The sequence below is a fragment of the Pleurodeles waltl genome, chromosome 4_1 (genome assembly GCF_031143425.1).
Source record: "Pleurodeles waltl isolate 20211129_DDA chromosome 4_1, aPleWal1.hap1.20221129, whole genome shotgun sequence".
Classification (NCBI taxonomy): domain Eukaryota; kingdom Metazoa; phylum Chordata; class Amphibia; order Caudata; family Salamandridae; genus Pleurodeles; species Pleurodeles waltl.
Window position 1 is genome coordinate 699,768,593 of NC_090442.1, and position 19,317 is coordinate 699,787,909.

Below are 19,317 nucleotides of genomic sequence, written 5' to 3' on the forward strand. Positions count from 1 at the left end.
AGGTACCAACTTTGGAACTGGGGAACCACGGCTCAATATCCTGTGATTCTGAGCAAGTCACTTAGGGCCTGATTTAGAGTTTGGCGGATGGGGTTACTGCCTCAGAAATGTGACGGATATCCCGTCCTCCGTATTATGATCCCATAATACCCAATACGGCGTATGGGCCCATAATCTCCATGTGCCTAAAAATGAATGTGACTTTGTGAGACATAACTCGTGCTCATGTAAAGTGCTCCAGTACCTCCAGGTCAGGTTTTTTAGCATTTTTCTGCTCCCTTGATGGCTTATTTCAATAGGCTCTGGAGTTTGATTTTTAACATTAATTGTGTTTTTTTCTTAAAACCACTAACCTTTTTTGACTTTTTTAATTAAATCCCCAAAAACTTTTATTTTACATTTTGACAAAACAAATCATTGACTATAGTTGTGTGGTACAAAATCCCACTGCCAATTATGGCTGTCTTTGACAAACCTATGTACACAATATATTGTAATTTTGACAAGCGTGGTTATTCATTTATTGGACAATAAGTAGCAATCCAAAACTTCTAAACTGCATTTTTGCAAATTACTATAATTGTTATTGTGTTTCTTTGTGTAATGCTATGACCTTTTTTGGGTATTCTTATGGGTAGCATTGTGTTGCTTGCTCCCCCCACCAAAGAAAGAAGCGCTATGATGAGGTCAGTGCTAGCTTCATATAAATACGTTTTTTTCTTACTTTAAGCCATGCTGCAGAGCAACTGTACTACTGTACAACACGGCTAAATGACATTGACAAAGCTAATAGCTCTCACATAGGTGAGACCTATTGGCTTTGCCAATCCTTGTTGAGTTTCAAAATGTGGTTACCCTAATTTATGATGACCGTGCTTTTGACCTTCTGACCTGCCCCTTGTACATGAGACCAATCTGTGGGTCGCAAAGTAAGACAATCATCACGATGGTCACCCCTACCCTAAGCCCACTGCCCTTTTATTTAGACTCCAGGGCTTTGCCCATTCTTCAAGTGTTCAATCACCTACTAGCCAATAGTTAAAAGGTGTCTTGTGCCGAGGAGGGCAAAAGAAGAGGAGAAGGAGGCTGTTTACCTCCTGCAGTTTGCCTCGGACAAGAACCATGCCGCTCACTAGCTGACAGGCCAAGGCTCTGGGTCGTCTAGTGGCCCTGAGCCTCCTCAGCAACAGTCCAGCCAAGCTTCTCAAGTCAATGCGTTGTAAGCCGTTCCAGCCCAGGACATTTTTAAATCTGGGACTTGTGGTCTTCTTTGTTCCATTATAAACCAAGACTGCAATTCCCAGAATGCAAAGAAAAAAAAAACGAGCAGTTCATCATGCATGAACCTTGGAAACGTGGCATATCTGCAGCCATTCCCCACTTGCCACTTTGAAACTCAACTTCATGTTGAAAAAGAGGACTATCAATGTGCCGCCAAGCTCCTCCAGACTGCCTCCGCCAAGTAAGAGATTACTGTTAGAGTGAATCCAAGTACACTCCAACAACATGTGAAGTTTAAACAGAGACAGCTGCAAGAGCCTTCTATGCTAAATCCTTTATATCTGTGCTACTCAATGATATGCCAGAACTACAAAGCCGGAGATGGAGAGGCTTGTGTAAAATAATCCACTCCCTGAAGCAATACATTTGAATGTTGGGTGGTAGGCTCTTTAATTCTGTCTTGAATTTTTACATTTTGCTACCTTTTGCCAGTTTTTTTTTTTCATTTTCTCCATTTTCTTACATTTATTGTTCAAAGACGTAATTTGCTGCCTTTTGAGGCAGCTGTAAAGTTTTGTGAAAGTTGTAAAGGGCACTCTTCTACTCCACAACCTATGATTGACATCACGTGTGCACAATAGCTTTATTCTATAACGAAAATAACAATATGGCATACTTGCAAACATGCTTGCCTTTTTTTCCGCTTCTGAACTAACTAAGAGAACTAAGGGCCATATGTATGAACACTTTTTCCTATAGACACAGAATGGGTAAAAACCTTTGCTACATCTGGCCCTAAGAGACTAAGAGAAATCTGCAGCTGTACTGTACTGAAATACTGAATGAAAAAGTATTTTCTAAACACATGTTATTCACCAGCACTAACCAACGAATGTGTCAATTGCAATGTTGTGTGTATGGACAGATCCCATAGTGGCAAAAAATAAGCTTTAATCAGAGCAGTCCTTGTTCAAAGAAGAAGATTGGGGCATGAAGGTAGAGAGGCTGCCTTGCTGTTCTAGCACCTCTTCTTATTCTTGTGGTACTGATGTGCTCTTAACAGCTGTGGAGGGCATCCTCAGCTAGGATTTACTGTAATTTTTCACCTACTGAGCCTTAGCTAAATGTAGTGGCAAACACTAAATAGACTCCCAGCTATAAGATACATGCTACACTCGGGACCTTTGAAGAGCTGACTAAGCTTTAAGCCATACATTTGAGGGTAACCAATTGAAGATAATCTGAGCTGTTCCCCTGACCCCCAGCTTTACTGTGATTGCCAGAATGATTCACCTATGTGTTCTGGCTGATAGGTTATGGTATCTCTGTAGTTACCTCTAAATTGAAATCTGCCTTGTGATCTTGAGGGGAAGAATGTAGCAAACTGGCTTTGATCCCGGCCACCGCCTCTTCTTGCAGGCTATTGTGGGGGACCTTGAAAAAGAAGCCCGCCAGATGGACGTTGTGTACTTCAAACTGCCCTTCCAAAAAGGCAATGATTAAAATTTTCTTCACAGACAATTGTGAGTTATTTAAGATGGAGAACATAGTTACAAACTAACTTAGGGCCAGATGTAGGTAAGTAAAATTTTGCGACTTGCAAATTGCGAGTCTGACCGACTCGCAATTTGCAACTCGCAAAACCATATGCAGAAAGATGTCTCAGACACCTTCTGCAACTCGCTATGGGGTTGCAAAGACCCACCTCATGAATATAAATGAGGTGGGTCGCAGTTTGCGACCCCATAGCGAGCCCATGCACTCACAGGGATGGTGGCCTGCTGGAGACAGCAGACCTCCATGCCTGTGACTGCTTTTTTAATAAAGCAGTTATTTTTTTTCTTTTTGCAGCCCGTTTTCCTTAAAGGAAAACGAGTTGCAAAAAGAAAAACTTCCGAAACCATTTGGTTTTGGTTTTTTCAGAGTAGGCAGTGAAAAAACATTGTTTTCGGCATTCACAAAGGGGAAGGGGTCCCATGGGGATCCCTTCCCTTTTGCGAATGAGTTACCACCCACTTCAAGTGGGTGGTAACTGCGAGTTGGTTTCCGACCGCATTCGTGGTCACAAAGCAACTCAGCATGGCGATGCGGTCACAAATAGGAAGGGGACACCCCTTACTATTTGCGAGTCGCATCCCCAAATTGCGAGTCGGTACCGACTCGAAATTTGGGGATGTGCATCGCGTTAGGCTGTTTGCATGCTGCAAACTGCGTTTTTCGCAGTTTGCGACATGCAAACAGCTACCTACATCTGGCCCTTAATTCCTTGATGAAAAGATTGACAGACAGCTGACCTTCTGCCCTGCGCCCACTTCCAAAAAGTTAAGTCCCACAATTTTAGGGCCACGCAGATCAGCACTGACCTGTGTACCTCTGCCACAATGGCACAGTTCCCACTTCTAAGCTTGCATATGGCCCTTAGTGCCCAGCTACCCAAAAAATCAGAGTCCACTGGAGCCCCATTATACTTACCGTCAAGACCGGATATAAAATCTTTGTTAATGGACTGGCAAGGTCCGGGGTCTCTATTGGCAGCTTCGACAAGTCTGATCTGTGCCTCTTTAACAATTTGTTGACAACTTACACACGAAAGTGGCCATATCTGGATAACTTTCAGGTGCCTGTGATACGTTACCGTCTAGGTGTGGTTGTGGGCAAGCGATTGTGAACTTCCTGTTCCATAGGGCGACAAAGTATTCTGCCTATAGACTGCCATTTTTACCAGCGGCATCTAGTCTCAGCATCGTGAGTGTATAATATTATCAGTAAAACCTAGGGGCGACTCCTCCATTAGGGCGTAGGAGCGTTGCCTCCCCGCCAGCAGCGCCAGCTGCAACAGTGTTTATTATTGTTTCCTTGTAAAGGGGTGGGGCCACGGGAGTGACGAGTGTGAGGGGAGTGCTCAGCACTACCCCTCAGAGTGCCTGTGTGTTTGGCCGGCCATCTCGGGCTGGCCAAACACACATGAGCACAGGGCTCACTCCAGCCCAGCAACCCAGCTGCTGGGCTACAGAGAGCCTGCACAGACTCCCAGTCTGCCTGGGAGCGCCCTGGCTGGGTGCTCCCAGTCAATCCTGACACTGCTCTGAGCGGCATCAGGATTGGCCGCAGGGCAGGCTGGGAGCCTCTGCCTGCAGCATGCTGATGAGTTGGAGGAGCGGATGCAGAGCACAGCGTTCAGCTAAGTTTATTTAAAAAAATATATTTTATTAATATTTCCCATCCCTCCCGCCACCCCCCTTGCTCCTCACGCACACCGGCATGTCCCCTTTAACACTTGCAAGCCACGACTGGTAAAAACACGTTTTCTAGCATGCACTTATTAACTTCAGACGCCAAGGATAACTCCTTGGGTTACTCTTGGTCTAAGTCTTTCTTACGATTATCAAAAGTGGCTCCACTCTTGTGAGGTGGCTCCCCTCTTGTGATTCATTCAACCTCATCTACTCCTCACTGGTTTCATCATCTGAATCATGAGGGGCATCTCCCCAAGCCTGACTAAAAGGAACCTCAGTGCCCTTAGTCCCTTCTTTCTATGTCCTGCTTTTGTGCCAGAAAGTTTGCTTACATTTTTCAAACGGATCATCATGAAGTGCCTCATTTGACTTATATTTGGCTCTTGCATTTCTTAGCAGGAGCTTCTCTCTCTGGGTCCAGTTGGTCAAAATATCAGACTCCTCTGGGCCTTCGGCTGGGCAGCGCTTAGGGCCAACTGAAAAGCTACAAAGGAAGTTAGACTGGTGTTATATCGGCACATGTTGCCATTTTCTAAAGTTACATTTTGTATAGCTTTACATTATTTCTTTATTTTGTTGTTATGTGTTCACTTTTGTTGGTTTCCCATGTGGTCTGTGTTAAGATAATGCCGCAGACAACGTGGCTTTACTGCAAATTTATTGATTGTAGCTTCAAGCAAGTAGCAGTAAAAGACAGTGCACGTCTTCTTTCCTCCCCTGCCTCCCTCCAACTGCCACTCCACCCTTCACTAGAACCTTCCATGCCCCTTACATTCCATTCTCTTACATACCTACAATTCTTATTGCTAAGACAACATATAACACATCCTCTTCTTTATACACAAAGATATAATCTGGAAAAAATCTACAAGTAAACACGAGTAGAAGGAAATAAGATTACATAAAAAAAGAAAATAAACAGATAAAAATGTTACAATGAGATAACAGTCTAAAAATTAACACATTATTTTTACAATGGAATAAGTATGTTCAAGAGCTACTGCAAACATAGTCTTCCAACCACTTATGTGGTTTTCTTATTTTTTTATTTTCACTTCATACAGTACCATCTGTATCTTTGTTCATGGAGTGAGATATTTTTTTCAGAATCCCTTAGCATTCTCATTATCACTCCTAGAATCTAACAAACCGGATGAAACATCAGGTGGACGGCCAAGATGGCTCTTGGCCCCAAAAATATCCCGCCATTCTCTTCCACCCAGACCCCTACAAAAACTGGGACTGAACCCCCGGGACCCTGGATGACGGTGCCTTGCTTTTTGGCCCCCGACAGCAGTAACCGTGGTGTGACAACAGGAAGCCTACGCTGCTCAGAGGGCCTGAGAGATCGAGTGCTGAACGAGGGCAGAGTCTCGCAGCCCGAACGGGATGGGCTCCTCGAAAGGACGTCGAGCGGGACGTACGCCTTCCGTGGCAGAGGTGAGCGTTGCCCCGTGCTCCTGCACCTCCACCCGACACTGCGGGGAGGCCTCCCCCTTTGTCATTCTGGCGAAAGTTGCTGCAACGTTGCTGGATGTCCCACGCGGTGTGCTCAGTGAGGCACTCCGCTGCTACTCCCTGGAGTGGGCGGCGAGGAGCTCCTGACATTCCCGATCGGGATGTAGGAGACGACCTGCGGGGGACGCACTATAAGACTGGGGCCATTTGGCAGCGAGTATGCCTTCAAAATACAACCAACGCATTAGACTATCTGGGTGCTATTGCAGTTCCGCCAAAGTGGCTGAACGTGATAATGTATATAATGTGCTACTAAAGGACACCATATGAATACAACCATATATTGAGAATCACATTAAACAAGGAAAAGGCATCCTACTGCTGGATATAGGAACGAAATTGATCCTTGCACACTAATATAGACTCTACTAAACTACGTCTGGGAGCAACATTCGCCACATAGACTTTGCTTGCACGGCCGCACCCATGGTTAAACCTAAGAATATACGGCAGTCACTGCTGGCTGAGGGAGGTATGCCTCTATCCACTACCACCCCTCAGGACGCTGTGGTGACCCTCCAACAGTTAAACAAGAATCTGCAGGCAAACTCTGCTCAATTTGATAAGCTGCTCCAGGCAGTACTAGACACAAAAACGGCTCTGTAAGGGAAAGTAGACACTGTAGCACAGGAGGGCAACTTATTCTGAGTGGACCACCGTAAGTTGGCCGAAAAATGTCTGCTAATGAGACATCGCTAGCTGAGGTACGGCCAGGTGTTACAGACATTCAAAGCCAGGTGTCGCAACTCCAGGCAGAGGTTTCACTCTTGCAGCACAGGGCTGAAAACGCAGAAGGACGCTTCCACAGGAACAACATTCGCTTTTTGGGATTTCCAGAGAGGGTGGAATCACCTAAAGCTGAACTATTTATAGAACAGTGGCTGAGGAGCACAGTTCTGAGCAGTGAAGTCCCTCCTTTCTTCTCAATGCATAAAATTCGAGGGAAACCATCCAGGCCGGGGGCTCCACCACAGCCTCTGATAGCTCGCCTCCTCAACTTCCGAGGTCGCAACTTCGTAATTCAATGCTTACGCACACATGGCCCTTGGAAATTTGAAAATTCCGCCATCACAGCCTACTCGGATTACACCATGGAGGTGCAATGTAAACGAACTTCTTACATAAAGGTCAAGCAACTTCAATGTGAACGCAACATTGCATACTCCTTGCTTTACCCAGCGTGCCTACGAGTAGTAGACGAGGGGAAGAAACACATTTTTCCAACTCCATAGGGTGCATGGACATGGGCACATGCCAAGGGCCTGGTTGTGCCTCATGGCGATGACACACCAGACAAAACATGGCTGACATCACAACTCCGTTAAAAGAGGAAAACCGGCAGTAGGTTGCGTCCCTCCAGAGCACAGGCGGCCATGGGCCGAGCACCGGCATTACTTGAAGCGATCCAAATGTTTCCTAACTCTAATGCTGCCCTCCAAGAAGACAGAGGATCGGACTCTGACTCCTCAATGGGTCGCGCTAGCGGCTCCATGACTCTTTCTCCACTGGGCCCAGCGGTAACACCGCGATCAGCAGACGATCTCTACTGCTACATGTGATCAATGGTAGACTACCATTTGGCTGTTACAATAGCCATCAAAACAACCAGCCCCAAACGGACTTGAAAGCTGACTCCCTGCTCTTGCGCCAAATGTACAGTTGGTGACGACACTGCTCCCCCATTGGCAGTCACATCCGCCTACTCAGACGAGACCTGTACGCTGCAGTTGGCAAACTAAACACAAGTAACACCTGCAGATAATGAAGGGGAAAAGGTGGATGTAGAATCTGTTGGCATTGATGGGGGCTGATAAGAAGGTGATGCCTGACCCTAACCACTGCCCCCAGCCCTTGAGTTGACTTCCGTACGGAACATATAAAATGTGTTGCCCAGGACGGCACCTGTTGTGCCCAGTGGGTGTTGGGCATATTTGGCCCTGTTGGCCATAGCCCTGTTGGGCATTCAATTACTAGTTGTTTTTCTTGTTCTGCAGGAATTTCGATGCCGATGTTGAGCAATTGGGCTGGAGGGGTGATACAACAATGGGCCGCCTTTGCTCAAGCCCCAGGATTGTTGAATACACAGCTATAACATAATTTCATGGAATGTAAGGGGTATGGCTAATCCTGGCAAGCACAATAGGGTGCATCTGTACTTAATGCGTCACAATATCCATATAGCGATCCTGCAAGAAACGCATCTCACTGACAAAGACCTCCATACCGTTAGAACCAAGTGGCGCGGTAAGGTTCATGGCACATCCACATCAGCTTTTGCAAAAGGGGTACTGATATGGGTAGTTCAAGAGGTCCCCTTTGGGTTAGGTCACGCAGTAGTAGATACAGATAGTAGATATGTGCTGCTGGAGCGCTCGCTAGATGGCCACTCACCATCTATAGTTGGAATATATGCTCCCAACTCAAAACAAGTGGATTTTCTGTGATCAATCATACCTGCGCTCTTTTGGAACCCAACTGCTAGCTGTCTCTGGGGGGGTGACTTTAACTGTGTGGCGGATGTAGATATGGACAGATCTCGACAGCCGCTGGCGGGTGCTTCCAGCCGTACATTGGCGGGTGAGTTGCGCCCCTGGATGTTGGAGTGTGATCTTCAAGATATATGGCGCTTATGACATCCGCAAGACAGAGAATACTCTTTCTACTCCCCAGTACATGCGCTACACACTCGCATAGACCTAATATTAAGCTCCATAGGGCTGACCTCCAGGGCCTCAAGGGCAGACTACTTGGCTAAGACATTGTCTGACCATTGTCCGCTGAGGGTTAGCATGTGCTTGGGCCAACCAAGCACTTCGGTGCCTACCTGGTGATTGCGCACCAACTTGCTGACTGATCCCCCTTTCCGCAAGGAACTGCTCACCTGCAGCTCCGATTATTTTGCTATTAATGGTGGGTCTGCTGCGACACATGCTATGGAATGGGATGCACATAAAGAGGTAGTGTGAGGATACTGTCTCTCTGCCACAGGTACGGCGTGCACTAGTGAGAGATCTAAACGAAATGGAGGCAGAACTATGCAGATTGGAACACTTAACAGAACAGGGACTGATAGCCTTGGATACTATTTGCAAACATCGTATACGTCACCAAGAACTAGATAAACGACTGCGTATTTACGACTATCATCACTATATTGCCAAAACACATGCAGAGGTTGATCGCTCTTGTAGACTGCTGGCGTGGCTGACTAAGACTGAGCAACATAGGACACCCATTTGGGGTGATAAGACTAGATGATGGAACAGTGGTTAACACTCAAATAGCTATAAATGATGCCTTTAGACACTATTATAGCACACTTTTTGCAGCAAAGCCAGACCCCCCAGCAAATCAACTAGGGGACTTCTTTGACTCAGTCACTCTCACTCACCTCACGCCAACACAGCACGCAGAACTAGATACACCTATAACAACTGACGAGATCAACACAGCCTTACAACAGCTATCTCACAACAAGACTCCGGGTATAGATAGACTACTGGTAGAATATTATGCAATGTTTGCAAAACAGCTGCTACCACCATACCTAGAGGTGCTACGTGAAGCACAGCAACAGGCATGACTTACAGACTCACAACGTGAGGCCTTGATAGTAGTTCTACCTAAGCCAGGCCGAGATGCCCTGGACGTGAGATCTTACCGACCTCTTTCACTGCTAAACCTAGATTGCAAGATATTAGGTAAGGTCTTTTCAAATAGATTGCTTCCATTAATGGCACTCCTGGTTCATGAAGACCAATCTGGTTTTATTCCAGGAAGGAATACTTTCCTAAACTCGAGGAGAATTTTTAGATTAATGATGGATACCCACAAGAGTGACTATGATAGACTTGCACTGTCATTGGATATCGAAATAACCTTTGATACACTAGGATGGCCCTTCCTAAAAGAAGCGCTAAGTAGGATGGGCTTTGGGCAAGAATTTCTCAAATGGATCAGCATTTTATACTCTAACCCCAAGGCCCGCGTTAAAACAGGTCAAATTATCTCCCGAAGTTTCCCCATAGGTCGTGGCACTAGACAGGGATGCCCATTATCACCCCTACTATTTGTGCTAGCTATGGAACCACTAGTAGTTCCAGTACTATAGGGGATACATGAGGGAGACAAACAGCATGTAGTCTCTCTTTACACTGACAATGTATTGATATATTTACACAACAGCACATCGGCCCTACCGGAGCTACTAAATTTATTAGAATACTTTGGAAATCTGTCTGGACTGCATGTTAATTGGTCTAAATCATGCTTATTCCCCCTCACTCCAACCCCGGAACACTCGCAACCTGACCTCTCGCTCTGCGGGCTTCACTGGAGTCCCTCCACTTTTAAATATCTTGGCATTCAAATCTATCACACAAAAGATGACTTACTAGAGGGCAACTTAGGCCGGGCGTTATGTGCGATTAAAGGATCACTGCCTTTCTGGGGGTCGCTGCCACTGTCACCATTGGGATGAGTGGCCATTGCTAAAATGATAATACTTCTAAGATTGTTACACTTCTTTACTGCACTACCTTTGACCGTGCCTAGCTCTTTTTTTCGCACTCTGAATGGGTTGATGCTTAATTTAATACGGGGTAATGGCCGCCGCCAAGTGGCACTAACAGTGACATATCAACCTCTAATGAAAGGAGGCCTCGGCATGCCCAACTATGAACTATATTATGCAGCAGCACAATTGCAGTGGCCTCTCCAATGGTTCATGAATCCTTTGAGCGCTGGATCACAGATGATACAATCCACACTGGGCAGAACTAGGCTATTAGACCATACAACTCCTCCTACATATGGAAATAGCCTAATGGCAGTGGCACGCACTTGTTGGAATGGCTATGTCCGCAAGAAAATTCCAACCCTCCCTTACTCACCCAAGATCCCACTGCTCGATACACCAGGTGTTAGGAAATTGCACGCACAACATACACTGGAGCCGTGGTTGGTGCTGGGGATACATACTATAGGCGACCTATTCAGAGAGGTTCAACCTCTGACATATTCGGAGCTAACCGAAACTCACGCAATGGGCCCGGGTCAATTCCTGACCTATAGTGCGCTGAAACAGCTCATACAGAAAATTTGGCAGTGCAAAGTTATTGAACCCCGACCTCGGCTATAATCCACACTATACTGTCTAACACAAATCCCAAACACACTGTGTCCAGATTATACGGCTCCCTACTGGGGAGTATTGACTCAATGCAAAAGGGAGCTCAAGCACATTGGGATAGGGTCCTCCAAGCACCTTTAACACAAACTGCATGGGCCACAGCGATTCAAATGACAAAGGAGGTGTCACGGAACTCTAGATTTCGCTTCACTCAATTTATTTATCTACACCAAACTTACTTATCTCCGCATCGCCTTCACTGTATGTTCCCTCACACTAGCTATAAATGTCCAGGCTGTGGAGAACCTGATGTCAACTTGTATCACATGGTGTGTTCATGTTCACCAATACAGAGAACCTGGCATGAAATAACTTCCCTGACGAGTAAACTGGTTGACCACACACTCCATACCACACCGGAGTCTTGTTTGCTGGGAATATGTCCCAGATTAAAGCCAGACAAGCAGAAACATAATGCGTAGACCTAGCATTTGTCCTATTTAAATGTCTCGTAGTCATGCAATGGAAAGCATCCGGGACACCAACCATAAGTAGGTGGCAAAGTGACCTATTAAAGTGGACGAAAGCGGAAGTGCATACTCTTCAATACTTATAAGACAAGGGCTTGGGAATTAAAGGACTAGGGTTCTGGAACAACATTATGTCACAACTAGAGGCCGAAGACAACACATATCCACCCTGATCCATTAATGCAAACACAGCAATCGTCAAGCAGGACAACATTGAATAACAATGTCAAGTTAATAGTAAATAGCTAAAACACACGAGCGGGTATATCCGCAGCTTAGAACTCCCAGTGCAGCTGCCCCGAAGAAGCAGTGAATCTTCCCTCCCAAGATTGACTCACATTGCATTCACCAATAAGCAGCCTTTTACACACCACAAGCAGGTACCCTCACACAAACGGGAGACGCGGCAGTAAGATAAGTTAAAAATGTGAATTTGTGGTGTGTAGATCACAGACCCTGGGTTGTTGCGATTCACTGTTTTTGTGCACTGTTCTCTCTTAGGGCCAGATGTAGCAATTTCCGATTTTGCAAAATCGGATGCAGTACGGTGTCTCAGACACCGACTGCGAGTCGCTATGGGGTCGCAAAGACCCACCTCATTAATATTAATGAGGTGGGTCGCATTTTGCGACCCCATAGCGAGTCCCTGCACTCACAGGGATGGTGGCCTGCTGAAGTCAGCAGACCACCATGTCTGTGACTGCTTTTTAAATAAAGCAGTTTTTTATTTTTATTTTGCAGCCCGTTTTCCTTAAAGAAAAACGAGTTGCAAAATAAAAAAAATAACGAAACCTTTTGATTTCGGTTTATCAGAGTAGGCAGTGGCCCATTGGACCACTGCCTGCTCTGAAAAACCCTTATTGGCAACATTCACAAAGGGGAAGGGGTCCCATGGGTTACCACCAATGTGACACTGGTGGTAACTGCGAATTGCTTTGCGACCTCATTCGCGGTCACAAAGCAATTTAGCATAGCGATGCGAGTCCCAAATAGGAAGAGAACACCCCTTCCTATTTGCGAGTCGCATTCACAATTTGAGAGTCGGTACCGACTCGCAAATTGTGAATGTGCATCGCAAAAGTCATTTTGCATGGCGCAAACTGCGATTTTAGCAGTTTGCACCATGCAAAATGCTTTCTACATCTGGCCCTTAATTCCTTGGATAATACCCTAACTTAAAAATGTTATATATCAAATGCTATATTGCTACTGAATATGTCCAAACACAAATTGTAAGTGTCCTTCTCCCTTCACCCTCCCAGCTGTGAAGTGTTATATAATCTGTGACCCAATAACATAACTCACATCGTAAGTCGACGCTCAATGTTACATGTTGTATGTATAAAATGAATAAAGAGATTTAAAAAAAAACATGAGGCAGACCATCAACTACCACCTTGCAATTTTTCTCAGGCACTAAAATGGAAGATTCTGTGACTGGTTTGGAAATATTATCTCTATAAACAGATGTGGAACTTTGTGTGTCACTATCATTTATATGATCCAAAATGTCTTCCATGGGATCTTGTTCAATACTTTGTAGTTCACCCTGCATGTTTTTCAATATCTCAGAAGAACCAAGAGCAATTCTGTTAACATTCCACACTATACTGTTACTTAACCTAAAATAATTTTTCAAAACTTCAATCACTTCTTGTGGTTCGTAAAATCTACTTACTCTTTTCGCCACACAACCTGGATTCTTGACTCAAACGCAGTCACCAACCTTCACTTCTTCACAGTTGGTACTTTTTAAAAATCATAATACATTTTGATCTTTTCTTGTTTATCATTGATTTTGTTCCTTGCGTTTTCCACTGACCATTGTTGAACTCCAGAGTGGAAAAGCCAACCAGGATTGTACTTAGTTCTGGGATTTCTCCCTCTCATCATTACAATAGGAGATACTCCAGTAGTGTCATTAGTTGTAACCCTGTATGACCAAACTGTCTTGCCTAGTTGAATAGCCCAATCTTTGTTGCTTGCAATAGCTAACTGAACTGCCTCTTTAATTATACGGTTGAAATATTCAACCATAAAATTCCCACTTGGATTATATAATGAAGTAGTTTTATGGCTCACACCTATCCTTCCAAAGTATGATTTTGCCTTTTTAGACAAAAAATGCATGCCATTGTCACTTAATATAGTGGCAGGAATCCCTTCTGATACAAACGTTTGAGCTAAAAATTCTAAGACAGCATCTGTATCAGCACAATCCACAATTATGATCACAGGCCAGCTTGAAAATACATCACTCAGAACCAGGATATACTTCTGAGGAGAACCAATAGGACCCATGATATCAACAGCCACAGACTGGATTCTGAGGATTGGACCCAGTACACATTGGAGGTCTGAGGGTTTGAAATGATTTGTCTGCTCTTTCACACTCACACAATTTCAGGCCACCATAATAATTTCTTCACAATAGACCTCATTCTAGCAATACTGAAATGCCCTTCATGTGCAAGGTTTATGACCATAGTATGCAAATAGAGTGGTGGAATCACACTCTCACCTCATAAAAGTGTACCATTGTCTTCAGTAAGTTCAGATCTGATTTACCAATACGGTTTTACAGACACATCCAAACTAATGTTTTGGGCCATTCACTATTCACATAGTTCAACACTTTTGTAATAAACAATCCTTTTTGTATTTTGAATTCTATTTGTCTTTTTTTCACAGTAGATGCACCACAATCATGTACCAAAGCAACTTGGAACCCATTTCATACCTCATCCTCATGTTCTTCAATTTTGGTTGGCATCCTAGTAAGAAAGTCTGCTATAACATTTTCTTTACCAAGTACATAAATGAATTTAAAAATAAAGGCCTGCATTTGGATAGATAGTCGGGCAATTCTAGCAGATGCTTTAATATGCCTTCAGTTGTTAAGAGTTTTACTAAGGGTTTTTGATCACTTCCCATTAAACATGGTTTTCTCCTCACAAAGGCCCTGAAATGCTTCAATGCCCATGTACAAGCTAACGTTTCACGTTCAATAGTTTTTTTTTTTTCTTCTGAAAGGATCTAGATGCAAATGCTACAATATATTCTTTTACCATTTTATCAACCTGAGATAACACGGCACCTAGCCATTTGCTACTAGCATCCGTGGTAATAATGTTATTTGCTGATGGTTCATAACCTTTCAACGAAGAAATGTTTGCAGTGGCAAGTTTAATGTCAGTTTTGTTGTGACCATTCAAATTTGTTTTTATTTTTCAACAACTGACGTATGTGAAATGTCCTTTCTGAGAATTTAGGAATACATTTTGCACAATATTCAGCCAAACCCATGAAAGAACGTTCATCATCCTTACTAGCAGGTGTTGATGACTCTTTAATTACTCTAATTAGAGAAGGTTTAGGTTTGATTCCACCACCTTTAATAACAAGACCCAAGCAACTTACTTCTTTCTCAGCTAATATGCATTTAGAGAATTCTACAGGCAACCCTTTGGATTCTAAAATTTTCAAAGTACTCATCAGCCTTTCATTGTGTTCTTCCTTTGTGTTTCCAAATACTAGGATATCATCTTGGAAACTTTTTACACCAGTTTGTTTGGAAAATAGCTGAAACATCAACCGCTGAAAAACAGCTGCAGCTGGTGCTAATTCAAATGGCATACGTTTGAATTGAAAACACCCATCAGGTGTAAACAATGCAGTATATTTCTTAGAATCATGAGACAAAGGAATGTGATGGTATGCAGAAGTAAGGTTGATAGTGGAAAACCATTTTGCACTGTTGAGAGAAGTGATCATCTTGTTTATTTTCGGCAAAGGAAATTGGTCCACTAATATGTTATTATAAATCTATGCATAATCTGATTTTGCCATTTTTCCACCTATCCGTAACCATTGTAGATATCCTGTCAGAGGCTTCTATAGGTTTGATTACACATAACAAAACAGGTTTATTCATTTCTTTTGAAACTTCGTTTCTGATCATGAACAAAATATTTCTGACTTTGTGAATTTTAGGAATAGCCTTTTCCGGTTAAATTCTATGTTTGAATCCTTTAATTTTTCCCAGTTTATCACAAAATATACTAGGAAATCCAGTTATTCAACATTGACACCTTCATTAACTATTAATACTTGTTTTTTACTGTTTGGATCAAGAGCGATGTGCAAGTTCCCTTAATCAAACCATCCAAGAACTGGGGGTTCTTTTTTGCCACATATAACTTTCCACATGCTGATCTATGTTTGAATCTAAATGTGAGCCACCTAAATCCCAGCATTTCTATACATTCATCACTATATCCTTCAGGTTTTATGTCAGTTGGTAGCAATTTTTCTCCAACCTTATCTACAAGTTTTCTTTTCCAAATTTCCTCATTAATGATTGTGTAAGGTGATCCAGAATCAGCATAGTTAATGGTACTCTGCCTTTTGTCATTATGCATTCAGGTTTGTGTTTTTAACATTCATCACAAACATTCAAACTAAATTGCTGCATAAACTAGCTACTTTGACAGTGACAGTGTTATTATCTTCACTAGTGGAAGGTTCATTACTATCTTCTTTACAAACACATTTAACGCTTTTGTTTACTGCATACTTTCGCAAAGTGACCAATTATTCCACAGTTGCTGCATTTGTGTTTTGTACTTATAAACCACAGAGGGTAACCCATAAACCCCAAAGGGATGGGTGAAAAGTAATCATTACATACAACAATGCCCTAAAAGGGGAAACCAAAAAATTATTTATACATCATAGAACAACATAGGTGAAAATAGAATTATGGGGGTCATTCTGACCTCGGCGGTAAAAGGCCCTTACCGCCGGTCAGAAGACCGCCATAACACCGCCGCGGCCGCGGTTAACCGCCACGGTCATTCTGACCCACAACGGCCAAACCTCCAAAAATCCGTCCTCCACTGCAGCCCGCCACATCAGCGGGCAGCGAGAAACTGGAGATGACCAAACCTCCACCGTCACGCCAACAGAAATACGCCCATGCCATTACGACCCACGAATCCACACGGCGGTCATTCAAACGCGGTATTCCATTGGCGCTACACACCGCCGCGGTCAGAATACACACACAGCACCAAAACACAGCCACATTGGACAATTTGAAATACACACACCTGATACACATACACACACCACTCCCACACAATCAACCAACTATAAAACACACACCCACATCACCCACAAACCCCTGCGACCCTAATTACTGAGAGAAGGAGAGAGAGACACAGCAGACAATCCATAGCAAGACACACTGAGGCACACTACACCATCACACACACCACATAGTAGCACAAAGCACCACTCACCAACATACTTATCATCACATACACCACCCCACACCTCACCCACACCACCCCATGGCACCCCAAAGGCACCCACGCTTTTCGGACCAAGAACTCCGGGTCATGGTGGAGGAAATCCTAAGAGTGGAACCCCAGCTCTTCGGCTCGCAGGTGCAGCACACCAGTATAGCTAGGAAGGCGGAGCTATGGCAGCGGATCGTGGACAGGGTCAACGCGGTGGGACAGCATCCCAGGAATAGGGAGGACATCCGCAAAAGATGGAACGACCTACGGGGGAAGGTCCGATCGATGGTCTCCAGGCACAACATCGCGGTCCAGAAGACTGGCGGCGGACCCCCACCCACCCCTCCCGAATTCACATTGTGGGAGCAAGAGGTCTTGAACATCCTGCATCCTCAGGGCCTCGCAGGAGTAGCCGGAGGAATGGACTCTGGTAAGTCAAATCTAAACTACTATATCCCCCCCACCCCAACATCAGCCAGTTCTTCCACCACCAGCAAACCCTCCACTACAGTCCGCACACGTGCAGTCACCACCCCCACTGGCATTTACACGTCCCCTGTGTCCTCTCCCACTGTGTCTGTCACCCCCTCTTCCAAGACACATAAACGCAGGCAGACACCCAAACAACAGCCAACCACCTCACCACAGCCTACGTCCCAGTCACCTGCACCCAAGGACAGCACACCTGGCTCTCATACAACCACATCCTCTTCCTCCACTTCTCTCACCACTACTCCTACCCCTTACCTTGGTCCCAAGAAAAATTACCTCTCCAGTTTTGACCTCTTTCCCTCCCCCGACCCACCCCCTCCAACTGGGAAAAGTCCCAAGGGCACCTCAGCCACCACCAGCCCAACTTCTACAGTGCAAGTGGTGCATGGCATGTGGAGTCCACCCTTTGGCGGCAGTAACACTTCGGTGAGCAGCAAGGGGACAGCCAGCCCCCCCCCAGGCAAGAGGACCCGGAAATTGAAGGGCCGCCGTGAGCGGACAGAGACGGCTGCCCCCAAGGAGGTGACTCTGGCCACTTCACCGGCCACAGCAGCCAGGGGAGGCAAGGGCCCGAGAGCCCCATCTAAGGAGCGGAAGGACAGCAGGGCGGAGAGGACAACCACCAGGAGCGCGGAGCAGGAGGGCCCCACAAGCCCCATCCCGGCTGCAAGGGACGACACCAAAGGGCCCAGGACTCACTCCCCGAAGGGGCCTGACACAGCACGGTCGGAGGGCGACTGAGCAGGGTGTCCAGGCCAGGTATGACTCCCTTGACATACTGCAAGAGCACCGCTGAACAGGGCCCCGTCGTGCAGAAGAGCAGCGCTGAACAGGGCCCCGCCGTAAAGACAGGTACTGCTGAACAGGGCCCGCCGTGCAGAAGAGCACCGCTGAACAGGGCCCCGCCGTGAAGACAGGTACCGCTGAACAGGGCCCCGCCGTGCAGAAGAGCACCGCTGAACAGGGCCCCGCCGTGAAGACAGGTACCGCTGAACAGGGCCCCGCCGTGCAGAAGAGCACCGCTGAACAGGGCCCCGCCGTGAAGACAGGTACCGCTGAACAGGGCCCCGCAGTGAAGACAGGTACCGCTGAACAGAGCCCCGCCGTGAAGACAGGTACCGCTGAACAGGGCCCCGCAGTGCAGAAGAGCACCGTTGAACAGGGCCCCGCCGTGAAGACAGGTACCGCTGAACAGGGCCCCGCCGTGCAGAAGAGCACCGCTGAACAGGGCCCCGCCGTGAAGACAGGTACCGCTGAACAGGGCCCCGCCGTCTCAAGCACCGCTCCGCTGGGCCCTTCCTGTCAAGCACCGCTCCGCTGGGCCCTTCCTGTCAAGCACCGCTCCGCTGGGCCCTTCCTGTCAAGCACCGCTCCGCTGGACCCTTCCTGTCAAGCACCGCTCCGCTGGACCCTTCCTGTCAAGCACCGCTCCGCTGGACATCGCCATGTCATGCACCGCTGCGCTGGGTCCCGCCGTCTCAGGCACTGTTTATGGTTCACTGTGCCCACCATGCCTCCTCCTTGACCAGTGGACTCTGTAATCCACCTGAGAGACTGTGGCTTTGCACTCCCCAGGATGGCACAGTGGGCAATCCACCCACTGTAGAGACTTGAGAGACTGTGGCTTTGCACTCCCCAGGATGGTCCAGTGGGCAATCCACCCACTGTAGAGACATTGAGAGACTGTGGCTTTGCACTCCCCAGGATGGTACAGTGGGCAACCCACCCACTGTAGTGACATTGAGAGACTGTGGCTTTGCACTCCCCAGGATGGTACAGTGGGCAACCCACCCACTGTAGAGACATTGAGAGACTGTGGCTTTGCACTCCCCAAGATGGTACAGTGGGCAACCCACCCACTGTAGTGACATTGAGAGACTGTGGCT